The sequence below is a fragment of the Cyprinus carpio genome, chromosome B13 (genome assembly GCF_018340385.1).
Source record: "Cyprinus carpio isolate SPL01 chromosome B13, ASM1834038v1, whole genome shotgun sequence".
NCBI lineage: Eukaryota > Metazoa > Chordata > Actinopteri > Cypriniformes > Cyprinidae > Cyprinus > Cyprinus carpio.
Window position 1 is genome coordinate 20348221 of NC_056609.1, and position 18666 is coordinate 20366886.

Genomic DNA, 18666 nt, shown 5'->3' on the forward strand with positions numbered 1-18666 from the left:
TTACATTGTCCTTACCTCCCAGTGAACTGTGAAGGAGGTCACCCAGCCGTTCAGGAAACGTATCGTATTAAAGTGTGGTAACTGTTATATGTAATGAATTTTGGATTAGGAGCGACAAAGCAGCTCTATGATAACCTTTCGGAAGGACGCAGTTTGTGAGCAGAGGGAAGCGGGTTATAGCAGGAGTCTCTATTCCCAGACACCCCAGGGTGGCTGCATTTGATATCACTCTCGCTGAAAACTCCCCAGCGCAACACAAACAAAACATGCCGTACCAGACCTGTGCGGGATACATCAGTAGAGCGGGAAATGTCAGATCGTCAGGGGTGTGCGTGTGAAGTGAATTACTCTGGTTTGGAGAGCGGTCCTGGGAGGATACTCTAATTTCAAGCTGAAGGTGTAATGTGTTTTTTATTTTTTTCACAGGTGCGGTGGACCCTAGTGTAGACGGGAGCTTGCAGAGGGACCTTCCCCACGGACTATATGAAGGGAAGGGAGGGGAGGGGGAGGGGGGGCTGCTGACGTTACTCCCAGCTTGCAGAACACACAGGTCGGCATGCCTTTAAATTTGACGTTGCTTGTCTTGAAATTTCATGGTTCAGTGTTTTTGTTTTGTTCATTTTCAGTGGCTGTGAATTAAGATGTTTGTCCTTTCTGCACAGCTAATTTATTGTCTTACTTTTGAATTTGTTCATTTTAGCTCTGGCATTAAATAGAAAAATCATCTTTGGACAGATAACCAAAATATTATTATTATTATTATTATTATTATTATTATTATTATTATTATTATTATCAAGCACAACCGCTCTTTATATGTAACTTGCAACACTACTTTCTCTGCAACAGCTCTGATGAATTCAGCAACTTATTATTGTCATTCTACATATCAGCATCAACTATTTAATAGAAATTCAGTTTGACCCCTAGTTATAAAGCAGAAATGTTGATAAGGAGACTTTCATATGGTCACTACGTATGTAAATATGACTCCCATTGTCTTAAAACTCATGACCTTTCACCAAACAGTAACAGCATTTCAAGCGGCTTAGAACAAAGTACGTAACATCTGGATAAAGTTTGACCTTTGCACTTTGTCCTCTGTACCGGCAGCAGGTCATTCCCGTCCTCTGCCATAAGCTGCGAGATGTTTACATATCCTGTACGATTATGCCTTTTCATGGAAGCGCGGCGAGCATAGAGGAACATGCTGGGTTGATTTGGCCAAATTGGAAGCCTGTGAGTAATATACAGCGGAGCAGAGCCAGGCTGGATGGATGTCTGGTAGTGTTTATGCGCAGGGTAGCTGCATCTGCACACAGCCCAGTCCCGCGGATGCCTCGTACCCTCAGGCCTCCAGCACCTGCATAATGGAACAACAGAGAAGAAAGAAAGGGGGAAAGAGATCAAATGACAAGGGCTTGGATTTTCACTTCAGATGTTTCTTATTTTTTGACTTACACCAGGAAAATATTTCCACGACCTCAGAGAGTTGCGCGTCGATATGATGGAGCGGCCTCGTTGCCGTTTCGTAAACATTTGTCTTATTGCGTGTTTGGCTGTTCTCCCCAACGCCGCTCTTGGAAATTTGTGGAGGAAAACAAATTTCTGTGAAACGATCGGTGGGTGCTTTATACAATGATTTAATATAGCGCTACCCCCACCACCAGCTTTTTAGTCAGGGATTAAGAATTGGGGCAGGCGGGGGCAAGGAGGGAACGAGGGAAATAAATAAATATATAAAGGTGGCGGTTAATCTTGCTTAGTGCAGTGTGAACGCTGAGCAGTGCTGTGGCCTGACAAACATCTGCCTCACACACAGACGAGCAGGATCAGCTAAAGCGATTAGCGCGCTCACGTCAGCCTGTGGAGACGAGTGCCCGTTACAAAAGCCAGAACACCAGCCTTTCCTCCCACACTCCACCTGGAACACTGACACTGCAGCACGAGAGAGGCCCCGCTCCGAAAGCAGTGCAAATGCTACACTTTTCCAATACGCAAATGCTCTTGTCTTTTTTCCCTCTCTCTGAACAAAGCAACATGTAGCTTTGAGGATTGAACAATCTGTCGTGGTTCTAAAGCAGATGCTTATCACAGCCAGAGTTGTATCCGAAACTTCTTAATTAGCATGTATGTAATGAAATATGCCATTCATTAAGGTGTAATTGTAATTTTACACTTGCTCTGTACCGAGACGGGGGCCTTGATGTGATAGCAGGTGACCTTTCCATTGCTGTGTATAAAGGGAGACTGTATCCTTCACATGCTTTTAGAGTTAACATCATTAAAGCAAAGAAGGGGCGATACTTCCTGAAAGGGGTCTCGGTAGCTTTCTTTTTTCACTTTTTCTCCTTTTCATTTTTTGTTTTGTGTTCTTAAGTGCGAAAAATGTTATTAATCTGCATTTTCATCTTGTTTTCCAGTAAAATAGCATTTTTTAAAAAATAGATAAGTATATTTAAGATATTAAAACTTTTTTCAGAATTCTTTGTACTTTATAAAATTTTAAGAAAATTTTCCGAAAACAAGTCTTATTATTTTGTGTTTATATGTTGTATTAATATTTTGCCACTAGTAAAATTATCTTGGTTCGATATTTTACTAGGAAACATGATCAAAATGCAAATTAATAACATTTTCCGAATAGAATAAATGAAAAAAGAAAAGAAAAACCTGCAATTAAACGCCCTAATTTTTCAACATTGTATTGCTCTGCTAACATGGCTAAGTAGCTGGTGATTTACTTTTTCGAGAACAATTTGGCCACATTATTTATATATTTATATATTTTAAAATGTAATTTAAAGCTTAAGTGTGTAATTGAGTAATTTTAATGTAATTTATTACACTGTTTGAACAACCCAACCCTAAAAAACAACATTGGCCCAAATATTAGTGTGAGTTTGGGGGCAGGGCAGTCGGTTTGACCAAACAGTGGCACAGTTTGATAACCTGTTTGAAAACCGCCATTATTTGGTGGTGCATAATGACACAGTCATTAGTTTTCATGTCTAGCCACCTCTTCTTTTTTTTTTTTTTTATCTAGACTGAAGATGTTTTGCATTCAGGTGATATTTGTCTTCATTGTCTCCCAAACCACATGACAAAGCACCACAGTAAGAAATAACTTTAATGGTGAAGTTTTCTCTGGGCATGTGTACAAGCCACATGGTGCATTTGATAAAGAAAAAGGATGTCAGCACTCTTAGGATTAGCTCACACCACAGGAATTAACATCAACATCCCAGCTCCTGTAGCACCCAGGATTCTCTTCTCTTTGATATCTAGCCTCCGCAGTTACAGGAGGAAAACACATCTGTGATAAAGAACACTCCCAATTCTATGTTTCTCTTTTCAATCTGTGGGAAGGTAGTCTTTACCTCTGTGAATTACTGTGTTCTCCAATGATAATAGCAGAGCCTCGGCCAGTAGTAGCAGTGTACTAAAATTGTAGTTTTCCAAGCTGAACTCTACTTGTGCTTTATGTATTTAAGCTATAGTGAAGCTATAATTTGAAGTAGTTAGCTACACTACAAGTTACTAAGAAAAAGTAACCACTTTAAAGCTATTTTAAGAGACAATAACTTTTTAAATATATACACTACAATTCAAAAGTTTGGGGTTGGTGAGATTTTTTTACATATATTTTGAATGAATTTTATGTTTACCAAGACTTCATATATTTTAAAATATTGCAATACAAGTTAAAACACCTTTTTTGTTTTAATATAGCCATAAATAAAAGCCATAGACCTTAGTCAGGTTAGATGCCATATTGAATTTAATATCTTTACAATGACACACACTGAATAAAGGTCATAGATCACATTATTGCCAACTCGAAAACTGTTTTATAGTGTTTTTTTTTTCTACTGAACTCTTTTTTTCAGAAAGACGTTCCGTCAGCTGAACTATCGGAATGTCGTTAATCAACAGTACAATCCACTGGACGCCCTGTACTTGTATCCCTCACAGACTTGTTTCCCTTCCTGTCAAAAATTAAACATGACACTACCATGACTAAGGTCTTAAGTGTTACGTGATCTATTAGAAATCACTCAAGAAACATTTCCTATCAACTTTTGAATCAGTTGTGTTGTTTACTGTTTTTGTGGAAATGCGATAATTTCTTTGGATTCTTTGATGAATAGAAAGTTCATAAGAACAGCATTTATGTGAGGAATCATTTTTTGTAACATTATAAATGTCTTTACTATTATTTTTGCTGAATGAAAGTATTAAAAAAAGACCCTGATCTTACTGACCCCAAACGTCTGAACAGTAGTGTAACTGTGATAATATTCATTCATGTTTGCCTTTTTGTTTTTGTGCAAGTATGTATCTAGCACAATAACATCAATGATCTTAATTAGTCACAGCAATTAACTTAAATTTACACAAAAGACATCTTATAAAATAGAAAACAGCCTAATTAAGTTGAAGTTGAGAACAGCAGCATCTAAGTAAACATTTCTCGACAAAAAGACTATAAAGTGTTCTTTATAGGTAATGAATTGGTGAATCATTTAAAACAAACTGAATTTTCGTTCATCTGAATGAACCGAATCACAGAAATGAACCTGACTTCTGAACGTTTGATTTATTACTGCAGTTTGTTTGACTGTAAATTTGTGTACCTAATATGCGTCAACCAAAAACTGATTTATCACCAAAAAAAAAACCTATGAAACAAAGCTGCTACTATAATACATCAGCCTCACTCTGAGTCAAATAATACAGCTTTGCCAAGAATCGCCTATATACTGGCACTTTGTTGTTGTTAATGGAGGTTTGCCATCAAGTTACTTTACTTTTTTTCATTGTTGGCTCAGATTAAGTTCAACACCCCTTTTGAATGGAAGGTGTTGAAACAAGCTGAAATATCCCTTTTATCCATGCCAAAAGTGCATTCATGAAGAGCACTGACTGTTCAATGCGGGACAGATGTGGTGATTCCTCTGGAAATATGTTTTTTGTGTGGAAGGGAAATGAAAGCTTAGGCTGGGATGTTCTTCATCTCACTTCTGGAGGTGAAGAGGCTGAGGACTGTGCATCTGTGTTGCGTTTTTGCCAATGAAAGCTAGCATCCTGATAGCGGTCAGAGTTTGACACTATGCCAAAGCTGATAGTCAAGAACACAGCATACATGTGAGCATGCATGTAGTCTTGTAACATATTGATTTTAGAAACTCAGCTCACTGGAAAAATGTGTCTTTTTTGGAACTTTAAAGCTTTAGGTTTCGATTATTGTGATTTGTGTGGAAAAGAATAGCTAGAACATTATTAATCATTTCACATTGTGTTCCACAGTGGGAAAAAAAGCTTGACTTTACTTTAAAAACCATTATGTTATGTATATGTTGCCATAGCAGTCAAGATATCCTTTGTCACTTCCTCGCCAATAAAAACTAACATCTGAATCATTAAATGCACAGACGTGTTTGCTACCCTTGACAGGAAGCTATATGATTACAAAAGATGTTTTCTGTTAGCCTGCCAGGCCATGCAGCCATGATGAATGAGTGTAATATACAGTGCATCAAGAGTGGACACATGCATTAATGGCTCAATAATTTGAGCAATACATTTCAAATGCTACTTTCACGCAGAAGCTGATTGTTTCTGAATTATTTAATCTTGTTGAGTTGTGCCCCCCCATTCATGTCAGTAAACAGGAAAACAATGTGCTCATTTGAATAATATCACAAATTGTGTAGTTCCTGGCATTCCCGGGCTGTGCCGTGTGAAGAGTGCCAGCCCTCAGGGTCTGAGTGAACAAAAACAAATCGCTGCATTGCTTACACAATTACAAACCTGCGTACTATTCATCTGCACAGGATATGCGAATTACTTATCTGAATGCGTCTCCAGATATTATCACTAGCACACAGTGTTGCACAGATTGAGATGTATGAGATATAGGCTCTCAGTGTGCATATGCGTAAGAGAAATCTGGCTGGCATAATAGGAACATCATTTTAATATAGAGACTGTCAAAGATCAGTTTTATATTATATATTGTCAAATTGTAATAAGACAGTATAAAATCTAGGAAGATCCAGAATTAACCTGCCCCCCCCCACCCCTTCTTTGTACTGAGCCAGTTAGAAAGATTCAGAATGGTGGTTGAATCAGGCTCATTTATCCAGTGAATCACTCTAAGCTGTTACTGACTCATTCACTGAATCATTTTTCAGTTCTTTTGGATTAAAAATGAAATGAGCACCATTATAGTGGTGTTAATTTTATGCTTTATATTTTGTTTTGTTGATTTGTTTTGTTTTATTTTGTTGTTTCGTGTTTTTTTTGGTTTTGTTTTGTTTTGTTTTTTGTTTCATTTTTTTGTTTTTGTTTAGTTTTTGTTGTTTTTAGAACTATTCAACCAAATCTATAATGTGAATTGATCCTTCAGCTTGTTTTCCCTCAGACATCTAAAAAAAAGTCACTTGGATCCAAAATATTTCATACTTGGAGCCAATAGCTTCCTAGTAGTTGTTCTGGTCTGAATCCCTGGAAGAGCTTGAGAACTATTGGGGTGGAGGCTGAACTCAGACAAAGCCTTGAATTATCAGAACATACTGTCTCATCCAGCTGCACTGATTATATGAATTTCTCTCATTTATTTGCTGGTGATTTAGGGCGTTCACGTTGTTGGTGTTGCTCGCTGGCAGAACTATCTGGAGTTGATTTACTGATGCAGTCTGTTGGATAGAAAATCTGAGCCTATTATGATTCTGCCCAGACCAACATTAAAATGTGTATTTATTGCACTTCCAGTTTTTATGTGTGATCCGTAGCAGGCGGTGTGCACCAGATTGGATGCTCTCATTTGACAAACCTACATTTTACTTGTATCTGACAGCAGTCATCCCGACGCATTACATCCAGCGTACTCATACTACTCCTCTAATCATATATTTTCATTCTCTTCTTCCAACTCTGAGCTCTTTATAGACTCCATAAAGAAAGACAGATGTTCCAAGTTTCTTGGTTTCCCCCACCCTGGACTCCCCAGGTTGGGTACCGTTGCCACCTTTGGTTCAAGGCCCCCAGAAGGACCCACAGATGTGGGGCAGCATTCAGTCTCTCAGAACTGCAGTAACAAAGCAATTAAGTTCTGAGATGATGGGGAAATTTTATAGTGTCAGTAAGGATGTCTCTGATTGTCTACGAGGAAAGAGGAATGTGGTATGCATTTTAAAGCAGCAGGGCATTCAAGAGCTGAATGAAAATGATTCCATCTCCAGCGAGGCCTCCTGTAGCACCACACCTTTAGAGGAGGAGCGCTTGAAAGACATCCAGACTGATTTTAAGGTCTTTGCGCTTGTGTTAATGAAGCACAGAGAGGGAGGGAGAAGGGGCCTCTGATATGTGTTTAATTAGCAGAGGGTCTAGCTAACTGACTATTAAACTTCTGATTACAGTGTGGAATTTCACTTAATTTATAATAATAAGGAGTTCAAAAACTCTTTGAATGGAAGTGATTACAGGAATAGGACAGTTGTTCAAGTAGCTCCTCTTGGCTCTCATTTTATATTATAGAATTGTATATTATTATAATATGTAATAATCATTTTTAAACATTTGTTTTAAATTGATTTATAATGTTATATTTTATGTTTTTGTATATTTTTTTATTTTTTATTATATCAATTATAATTATATTATTATATACAATTGACTCAATGCATTGTTAATGAGAATTTATACATTTTATGTTATACAGTTTTGTTATTTATTAAATTTTAATAATACTTTAAAATGTTTTTAAAATATATATAGTAATAATAATAATAATAATAATAATAATAATAATAAAAATAATTATATTTATCTTTGGCAAGATGTTTTACTTTGTGACATTTTCATTATAATTAAACACATTTTTACCTCAATTCATTTTTGTAATGCGAAAAAATAACTGTTTAAATAGTAAAATGTTTATACTTAGTAGTTTTTTATTTTCTGCCTTCAACTTATGAAAGAAACTTGTCTTGATGCACCATGTTAATGAGAATCAAGGGAGGAATTTGCATAATTATCATAAAATTATAATTTTTGCTTTTTGGGGGGAGGGGGTGTAACAGGAATTGAATACATTTTTGTAAGATTAATAAGACTGCTTAGAGTTTTGGAGCCAAGTTGTAATGCTTAGCATTACCACACATTCAGCTATAAAGGTTAACTGTCACAAGCGATCTGCTGACGTTCTCCGATATTTCACACATGCACAAGCACAGTTTCAACTGTTTTGAGAGGCAAATAGTTGCATGAGCTGCAACAGATTGTTGTACCGTCCAGACCCAGATACCAAAGAGTGAGTTATTCCCTGCACCATGACCTGATTAATTGAGAACGTCTGAGGTTGTCTGTGGGTTGTGTTCAGGCTCCAGTAACCGCCCCAACCTCATCCATCTCAAATGCTTGTGTCTAAAGGTTGGCCTCCGAACGCTGACCCCTCGCCTCAGCTGCAGACAAAAAGTCAGTGTGCTTAAGTTGATTGAATGAGAGAGAGCAAGAGAGTGAGTGAGGGATCAAGAGAGAAAGATAGCGCCTGAGCCAGTGAGATACAAAAAGAGGCAACATTTAGACAGCTGCACGCGTAGCACCATGTATCCATGTCTGTCAAAGGGAGATATTTCTGTCTCCTTAGTGCGGCCCGCAGGCTTCCAAGCAGGCCATCTCGATGTCATCACCGTCACCCTGCTGTCATTGGCTAAAAAGGCCCGGCTGCGTGCATGCCTGAAGTACAGCGTGTGCTGGAGTTAAGGGCTCTGTTAGCCAGGGCCTAATTGGAGTGCGTCAGTCAGGCAGCTTGACTCATCGAAAATTACTGGGAGCAGTGCACTTAATAGGAAAGCAGAGAGGAATGACAATAAGGTCATGAAACCACCACATCCAATGGCAACGATCACATTCCAGGGCTGCGGTAGTTATATCTTACGAGCACCTCATTCTGACAGTGTACGCAACTATAGTCGGTCACATGGTGCTGAGAATGAGCCCTGTCGTATACATACAGTCAGGCTCCTAAAATAACACTCGTGCCAAATGCAAGTAAAAATTGGCTTTGGTGAGTACATAAAGTCACTCACCAGTTGGATGGTTGCTTTATTAGGAGCTGCAACATAATATGCGGTTTAAATTGAATTGAAAGAAGAGTCTGACCCCTGCTGATGTAAGTGACGTGAGCAAACTGAATCAGCCGTCAACTACAGAAAACATCTGTTCTGACTCGGAGGTCTTCTAACTTCAACCTTAAGGGCTTTTAACACTGAACGCGACAATTTGGCATGAATGTTTGGCACGATAATGCTTTTGAATCGAAACAATAGATCCCTGTGGGGTTATTTACACCAGGCGTGATCATTTGCGGTTTGAAAAAGCGAAGATTTTTTTTTCCGTCCTGTGTGTGTCGATTTCTTTCATCACACCCATCGCTCCGTAATGAAACGGGCCATCCAATCAGATTTGAGTTTAGATCACATGCATGGAGCAGTTGCTGTTGCACAAAAAGGCAAAGAGTGGTGGCACTGTTTCAAAAACCAGTGTAAACAAACACCGAAGAAGAGTATTCCGAGTGATTCAGAGAGAGAAGAGAGTGGATGCTGAGTTCTTGTTATCTTTGGTATCTGAGAACAGATTTATTGTCACATGTTCTTAATATAATTTCTATTAATTCTCCACTGAATTATGTGATCTGGAGTGTCCGTTTTCTTCCACGTTTGCAAGTATTATCTGAGTCAGAACGTGTTCACTCTCTAGTTCTTCCGTATAAAAAAAAATCGAGTGAAATATATTTCTACACATGTAATATGAAAGCAAATAGACAAATGACTATGACGATATGTGTGTTTTGTATGCAGCTCATGGTATATTTATATATTTTAATAAAAGATTTTTATGACAATAAGCAATGTGGCATTACTAAACATACAAAGAGTGCTTGTCTGCCTATATATAGATCTCTCTCTCTCTCTCTCTCTCTCTCTCTCTCTCTCTCTCTCTCTCTCTCTCTCTCTCTCTCTCTCTCTCTCTCTATATATCTCTATATATATATATATATATATATATATATATATATATATATATATATATATATATATAAATTCCTCACTGTTTTTGTTTTATTTTATTTTTGACCTTGGAATTATTTACCATGGATATATTGAAATATTTTACTTTGTTAAATTTATATTTATATAAAAATCTTGTTTGTAGTCCCTCTGACATCCAAAATGTGCCAAAGTATCAGTGACATCTGAACTGTGGGAGCTGAATTCAAATCAAAGCAAAATGCTGAGAGATTTTTTGTGTCAGGCTGCCAGCGCCTCTTGCATGCCAAAGGTTAGATTGATGGCCTGAACCTGCTGTTGACTTATATTTGATGGAGCTCCCAGCATGCATTTCTCAAAGCCTTTCATTGACGTTTGGTTCTACAGATTTCTTGCTTTCATGTAAATGTGAGTGTGAACACGAAAACCAGAATCCAATGTCATTTGGAAGGCACATACATGACACATTTTTTTTGTATCGTCAGAAATTATAGCATCGTGTTCGGTGCTACCTAAAGATTGCCTCGTAACCTCATGGCACACATGCTTTCGCGGTGAAACGTGAGGTGGGTGTTTATGTTCTTTAGGTTAACATGGTTATCTGTGGAGGAAACCTGGCCTGCTGGCTCTGTTCTGATGTGCTGACTTCACTCCGCAGCTGCAGAAATATTCTCTCTCACTGAGCTGCAGGGACATGCCAGTATTTTCATTCCTAACTTCAGGCATTTCCGAGCTCTAACAAAGGGAGAGTGAGGTGATGAAACTAGGGTGGAAGCTGTTTTCCAAAAGCACCAAATTATTTTTCTATGTGCGCAGTGGATTTCATGCGGTTTCTTCACAGTAAACATTGTTTCTGTAGATGCTTTTTCTTATAGATTTATTTGAGTTTAATCTTCCTGACACAAATATTCCACCCATTAGAGAAGACTGGGACTTCTTCTCACATAGGAAAGGTTAAATAGTGTGTAAAAGCGAAGTAAAAAGTGTCACAACATTAGTCTGAATGCCACATCAGCACATCTATTCCCTCCATTTAACACTACTGTCATTTTTTTAACTGCCGGTATTGGAAATTACAAGCTAGCGCTCATGTCACCATCTTGTTTTAACCCTCTAGTCTGATGCTGGTGGATCATCCCAGAGTAAACCGGAATCCCACTCATTTTTGTTGAGTTACACTCAATCTTCTCCCATTGACCACTTGGAAGGCTCCTGCTGAGGATTGACAGGGAGAGCCTTTGACAGGCGGATACCAATAAACAGGGAATTGCCCTTCCAGAGAAAATAGCTCTGTAATTGTTGGGTGCGTTCAAGCTCGGCCGCAAAGAAAAGGCTGGAGTGGGTCTGTGCATTTTTCTGCCCTGCGTCAGGGTTGTGGATGTGTCAGCAAGCCCCTTGCTCTTGTGCGCATGGCTGTGGCTGTCTGCTCAACTTGGCCCGCTGGTGGAGGCCCAGCTGAATGCTTAGTGGTTGGCAGGCTTGGACACTTGCCTGTATAACTGGAGTTTGAATGAAAGGGGCCTTGTGAACTTTTGGGCTACTGTGGCATTTTCCAGCTGCCGAGCAAAGTAATTAAAAATCTTTAGCTATGTTGCTGGAATGTGTAGAGTTACAGTGCTCTGTTTGCTGGAAACACATTGTGGGACTAGTTTCGATCTTGATTCTGGTTCCTTTCTCTTGATTTTGTTCCTGGCTCCCTCTGGTTTCATATGCACACATTTGCACTTTGCATCACTGGATCTTTAACTCAGTCAATCTGTTTACTGCCAGTGATGCTTTTTAAATGTGTTTTTTTGCGCTTGTTTACCACTGTCTCAGACAAAAGTCATTTTGATTGAGAAAAAACATGTTTTTCCTTAGATTGAAACTCATCTGCGGTATCCAGGATTTATATGGACGTGGGAAACATTAGACAATTTCTCAATTAAAAATAAGAAATTCTTATTGAAATACTGAAACAACAACAATAATAATAATCATAATAATCAATAATAATACATTTATTTTTATCATTATAAATACATAGCTAGATTAGCTAGATATATTTAGAACAATTTATAAGTGTATTAAAATCCTTGAAATATTGAATACTATCACTAGAGCAGTTATTTTAAATCATGTTTTTATATGTATATATTTAAAAAAAAAAAAATTATCATGCAACTAATATTTATTATTTTAAAAATCTACAGATTTTTTTTTTTTTGTGTGTGTGTGTGTACAAACTCTATGAAATGTGCCTATATCAAAATCTGTGCCTTATAACATGGAAGAGCATGTAACTGTTACACTGAAGACTGACATTAGCTTTTTCTTCTTCACTGATGACCCTCTTAGAGTGTATCTTGCCTACTACAGTTACTGAGTAAATTAGAGCTGCGGAAAACATGGTGACAGATGTCTTGCATCACTCTCATGTGATTGGCTGTGAGTTTTTTATTGTCTGTGTGAAGTCTCATTACCCACTGCCCCTGGAAAAGAGCCTAATAAGGCAGACAACAGTCTGCAGTCTCTATTGAACTGTACAGAGAAAAATAAAGGTCTGCACCACATGTGAAGACACCTGCTTGCTAATTTGTATGTCCGCAGAATGCTTGTGTTGTGCCTTTTTTTCAGTCAGAGCAAATATATGCTACGATTTTGATGCAGAAAACCAATTGGGGAAAAAAGAGATGTCCCTCCAGCGGGTTGAGCCCTAAATGAATTATTCAGATCTGCATTTTGTGTGTTTTGCCGGCCCATTCTGCTTAATGGCATCTTTTATGGCATGCATCAGAGACGACTCCAGATGCAAGACAGCCTCGGCATTCCAGCTTTCTGCATTGCCTCAGTGTGTGTCTGAGAAACAAAGCTTAAAATGCTGGAATTCATTTTACTTTTAGTTTCCCCTTAATAAACAATTCGCAAATCAATGGCTGCTTTTGTCATGTAATTTGTTTCCGTGCTCAGTTTTGTGATAATGTTTTGCAAGCAAGCCTCTTTGGATCAATATGAGATTGAGGGGGAAAACACAAGCCCAGCTTCTATTTTTCTCTTCAAATATTTGGAAAATGATGCAGTTGGTGCATTATCTCATCCAGAACAATTTAGCTTCCTAATGGAATGCTAGTTTTGGTTTAGATAGGAACAACAAAAGTGTATTTAAACATGCAACTGAAAGACGATTTCATACTAAAATCTATTATAATTCAGTTTACATGCTTGATCACACTGATTATTCTTAATGATGTGTAAGTTAATGTAAATGCCTTAAGCTAAGCGTTTATCATGTAAAGGTCATAACCATTTAGGCAAAACACGCACATCTTGACTTTTCACTGTCAAAACCAAAGAAAACCCACTTTATTCAGAATCAGTTTTTCTTGTTTTGTGTTGTATTTTTATAATGAGCTGGTTTTTGAATCATCAGTGCTTTGTTTTACATGTAACAACCCTCATCGGTGGTGTGCAACACCTCTGTAAGTGTGTGTTTTCTATCTTTGTGTGTTTGTCTGTGTTGTGCCTGGTCTTTCCTCCGCTGCACCTGCACTAATTGTAAGTGTGCAGCTGTGATGTGAGAGCCGTACTCCAGCTGGGAGAGCTTGTTGAGCTGCCACACAAACCCGACGAGCTAAACACCCCAGTAAGTCCCTCCTTGACTCAGCTAATGAGTGTGGAGCACAGACAATGCACCCCAATCCAGCAGCCCATCTGAGCGCCACTGCAGTCCAAGAACCATAGGAGGTCGGCTATAGACGGCTCTCAGTTTGTGCTCCGTGACCGTGAAAGTGTGGATAATCATGCCTTTGCTGTCTCGGGCCTCCTGTATCCCGACTGTGTCTTTCCTTTATTGTTAGTATCAGTCCATCTCATAGGTTTCTCTCATGCTGAGTGACTCCAGATCAGTCATCCAGCCTGAAGGTCATATTTTCTGATACTCGCTTTGTCACAGTTTCATGTTCATGCAGGGATTTTTGTATTCATTATTATTGGTTGTTATTATAAATGTTGACTAACTGTTATTTAAATGTTTCAAAAAGACGTGCATTTATTATTTTTATTAGAATATATTAAATGTGTTTTAAATTTATTATAGATTTTTCCATACATTTATTCTTTATATAATATATATATATATATATATATATATATATATATATATATATATATATATATATAAAAAAAATCATAAAAAAAATCATATATAAAATGTTTTTTAACTTCATTTTATTATGATGCTGGATGTTTCATCAGATGTGGGTTTCGATAACCTAATTGTACCAATTAAAACGGTAGTAGCCCAATGAAATCTGGAGCAGTGGCAGTCCTTAAGGAATAACCTATAACATCCTCGTGTCTAAACCTTATTTCGGTAAGTCCTTGGGCATCGTGTCTGGAATAACACTGGCGGATGTTCTCTGAGTAGGACGTTAATGTGCACTTCACATTTTTTTCTGTTCTCAAATGCTTAATGCAAGTACTGTAGAGCATTTTGTTAATTAAAAGGATATGTCCAATTTAATTTGACTCAGAAATAAGAAAATAAATGAGAGGGTCACAGCGGCCAACCAGATTTGAGTGCAATTTAATAGCATACTGTGTGGAAGTTGTTATTATTTTTATTATCATCATTCTGGTATCTGTAGTCACTGTGACCTGACACAATTACAATATTCTGGTGTATGAAAAGTGGTATGTGGGTATTAGAAATACAGTCAGGATAAACGAGTCCATTAATAGTCAAAGCATGATCCCATTAGGATATCAGTAGTTTTGCTTTTCCAAAAGCTGACTTGAAATATTCATATGAAATTACAGCTATATGGGTCCGTAGGGGTTGATAGCAGGAATTCAAGCAATAAACACACCTAATAGACCCTGCACTCCAGTTGCATGTGGAGGCCGGAGAATCAGACAGATTGTCACTTTTTCCCTTTAGATTATAAATCCATTTATTCAGGCTCAATGACAGTTGCATGACAGGATATGGATGGTGGAGCTGTAGAAGCTGATGAGAAAGATAAACAAAGACAGAAAGTTTTATATGAGCAGATTATTGCTGCCTTCAAGTCATGTCAGAATTATCATATTTACGTCAGTGCCAGTGGGGAATCCTGGATTTTCTTTGAACCCTGACTGTTTGAGTCGAGGATGTGTCCATTAAATAATCACAGTGGATGATTTTGCTTATCGGTTATAATTGAGCTGGAGTGAAGAATGTTGTCTGTGCAATTTAGTACTGTACGTTTCTTCATCTTGCTACATTAGTGCTATAAAAGCTTCCAGGGTTTGTCTGCAAATTAGTCTGTTTTTTCCAGAACATTTATTGGTGTAAATTAAAAGTTGTAAAATGACTTTAAAACTCATAAGATGTCATATGTTGTTAAATCTCATTGTGTGATTTATTCTGTAGTAGGTAATCTGTATTGTGGTCTAGACAGGACATAAATGTTTGTTGTTGTTACTTAAATCACGCCCCCTTCGCATACATTAAGTAAGGTATAAATTACAGTCAGCCTGTCGTTATTGCAACATACTGTAAACCCAGACAGGGTGATCAGGACTCTGAAGGCAAGTCAGCTTCTTCCACAGCTCCTTAACCAATGAATGTGTTTTTTATTTTAGTCTTACTTTTTATTTGGTGTGCTGGTTGTGACATCATGGAATGGCAAAGAATACTCAGCATTTTTTAATGTTATTAAAGAAAGCTTTTTTTCTTGTAATTAGGCTATATTTGGCTATTGTTTATGAAAAATCTTACATTTGCCATTCTATATCATCACTATAATGGTTAGATTGTCTCCTATACTAGTTGATAAATGCCACTGATCACAATGGTTCATTGTGACATTATCAAGCAGGGAAGGTACAGAACGGGGGATTATGAATACTGAGAACAACATATGTAACCGTGCACACCATTTACTTTGGCAGAGGATTAATATAATGTGTCCTTATTTTAATTTCCAGATCACTTCTGTGATTGATGAGGATATGTGAGTGTATTTGCCAAACACTGAACAAAGAAATCTACTGCATCCTCCGGTAAGCACTTTGACTGATGATCCTTCACTGCTCATTTCTGCTAATGATTGTTCACCTAATCGCAGATTTGCACACACACGTGCCGCTCGCATGGTGTTATCTTCAAAACAACTTTCCTGAATTAACTAGAATGGCGTAATTGGTGCTAAAAACTGGAAAGCACGCATGCTATCGTGTCAGACACTCATATTTCTCGAGCACAGTCAAACGACAAATTTATTTAGTGTTTTTGAGCAGCAGCAGAACGCTCTGTATAACATGAGTCATAATTAGCAGCGGGGCCTCTCAAATCACTCGCTGCTTTGTTGTTCCCCCTTACAACGTCAGTGTCAGTTTTTTTTTTTTTTTTTTTTTACGTGATTATTAAAGGCACGCACAATTACTGAGATGTGAGATTCTTTGGGGGAAAAAATTAGTTTTTGCAGGCAGTCAGAGACATTTGTCTAAACGGCACATGTGACATGAAGTGTTTCATCCTGAGCCTTTAATATGTTCACCGCTTTCTGCCTGGTCTTGTGTACCGATGAGACATGGAACAGCTCGAAGGTGAAAATGTGTTTTACACTTTTTTTTTTAGTAGCATCTAGATTATGCTAATGAGTTTGCAAGGAGGCGGAGCCATAAAGGCCAGATTGCCAGGAGAAGAGGGAGAAGAGAAGCCTGTAAATTATGGATGCAAACTGCCATTTCTGCCAGGGCAAAGAAAAGAGAGGCGCTAGTAGAAACCACAAGTCATGCATATCAGATTATCTTTCCTTTAGCCCTCCCGCTCCCTCACATTTACTAAATTTTCTTATCATGCTTCTTGAGCAAACTTGCACACACAATCTGGGCTGTGTATCTCCGGTCACATGAGGGCCAGAGGTGCTGACGAGCTGGAATGCTTGGCCTGGTATTTCCTGATGCTCACACACACATGTACACAAACACACACTCGCGTAAACACATGGGGCAGGCTATATATTTGTGGATGGGTTCATGTTTGACTTGGTGGCAGAACGAGTGGCAGAATGATGAAACACATGTTTTTTTTTTTCTCTTTTAAGCTTTATAGAGATTTTACAAAGCTACCATATGGTTTTCAGTTGATTTTAGAGACTGCTTTATTTATTGCAGACAAAATGTATTGCTGTTCAAAAGTTTTGTGTGTGTGTGTATATATATATATATATATATATATATATTATATATATATATATATATATATATATATATATTATATATATATATATATATATATATATATATATATATATGCATGCATTTGCTTAAGTAAATAATTAACATCCTCTTTGATAAAGGCACTTTATAAGTCTTAAGTATGAAAAGATTGTATGAAAACTTACTGTCTGTCCTGGCATGTGACTGGCAATTATTTTGTTGAACTGAAAGATTATGAATCATTTAGTTGTGTAATTGGACACAATCTTCACCAAAGGGAAAAAAAAATCAGTCAATATAAAATAATTAAATAATTCCAAGGCTTATTAATTGCTGCATGCATTATAAAGGCCTTTCACAAGGTAAAATCTTTAAGATAAATGAATAAACTCATTAAAATGTTCTTAGAAAGGTCTATTTTCAACCTTCGCTCTAGTTATTCAGTGATTCATTCAGTTCTGTTTTGTTCCCACCTTCACAAAACGGGGGAATTTCTGATAGTGGTGGGTTTCAGTGAGATCAGGTCAGAAGTGGGTTGATCTCTGTGAAAGTATATGTGTTTGTGGGGGAATAATGGAGCCATTCTTCAGCTCTAAGGAAGCCGCTGTACAGTGGCGTGTGGTGGACCTGCCAGAGGCACTGGGGTCTCCTTAAAATAGCTCCAACCCTCGAATGTCAGAAGCAAAGCTGAGACTGCGCACCGAACACTGGCCATTTGACTGAGAGCATCAAAGAAATCTCTATGAACCTCTATGAAGTCCTTGAGATTTTTGCCGCAGCCAGGAAAACATCCAGTCGTAATAAGTTAATCATGTTTTTATTTTGATCTAATATTGAAACCGTGGCAGTCTTTTAACATTTGTGCAGGAATAAATTTCCGTATCATACCACAAACCCACAAATCTGTGTGCATGCATGACAGGCAGTTCCAGAGAGCTAGTAGGTTGCCCATCAGGATGTTTGTTTAACAATGATTCTATAGGTCATTTAGATGGACTATGCGGTTAGGATTATTTTTTGCTATAATCAGAATGATTTCATATCAAGTCACATGTTTAACATGGGTTTATGATTTCAGTGATTAATTTGACTGCTTCTTGCACTACAAACAGTATCAGAAAGCTCAGACAGAACAGAAGCAGGGATAAATCCGGTCTGCCCATGAGTGGCAAAAGTCAACAAAACTAACATTTTAAATAAATCAGATTGTTTTTTCTTTTCTTTAGAAACCCCACATCTCTAAAAACCCAATCAGAAGAGTTTATGCTGTTCCTCTGATATTTATTATTAGTTAACCATTATGTTGCTCGATTCTCAAAGGCAGTGTGCAGTATTTCACCTCTGTCTTATTTACTATCCACCCGCAATCTAGTTTTACCAGACTTTATTTTTATGTGTGTTTTTTTTAGTCCATACATTAAAAGAA

At 37.7% G+C, this 18666-nt stretch overlaps 1 protein-coding gene across 9 annotated transcripts in view; it reads left to right on the forward strand.

Moving 5' to 3' along the window:
* The window catches only part of LOC109100672 (zinc finger MIZ domain-containing protein 1-like), a 123884-nt gene that overhangs the window by 34080 nt on the left and 71138 nt on the right, over window positions 1-18666 (forward strand). For 4 of the 9 annotated variants that reach the window (XM_042737179.1, XM_042737188.1, XM_042737185.1 and 1 more), the window contains exons 2-3: window positions 427-550; window positions 16005-16079. The exons of 2 other annotated variants lie outside the window; for them this stretch is intronic. The gene's annotated coding sequence lies outside the window, so the exon portion shown is untranslated. The remainder of the gene's footprint in view (window positions 1-426; window positions 551-16004; window positions 16080-18666) is intronic. 3 more of the 9 variants (XM_042737181.1, XM_042737186.1, XM_042737183.1) reach the window with 2 other exon arrangements.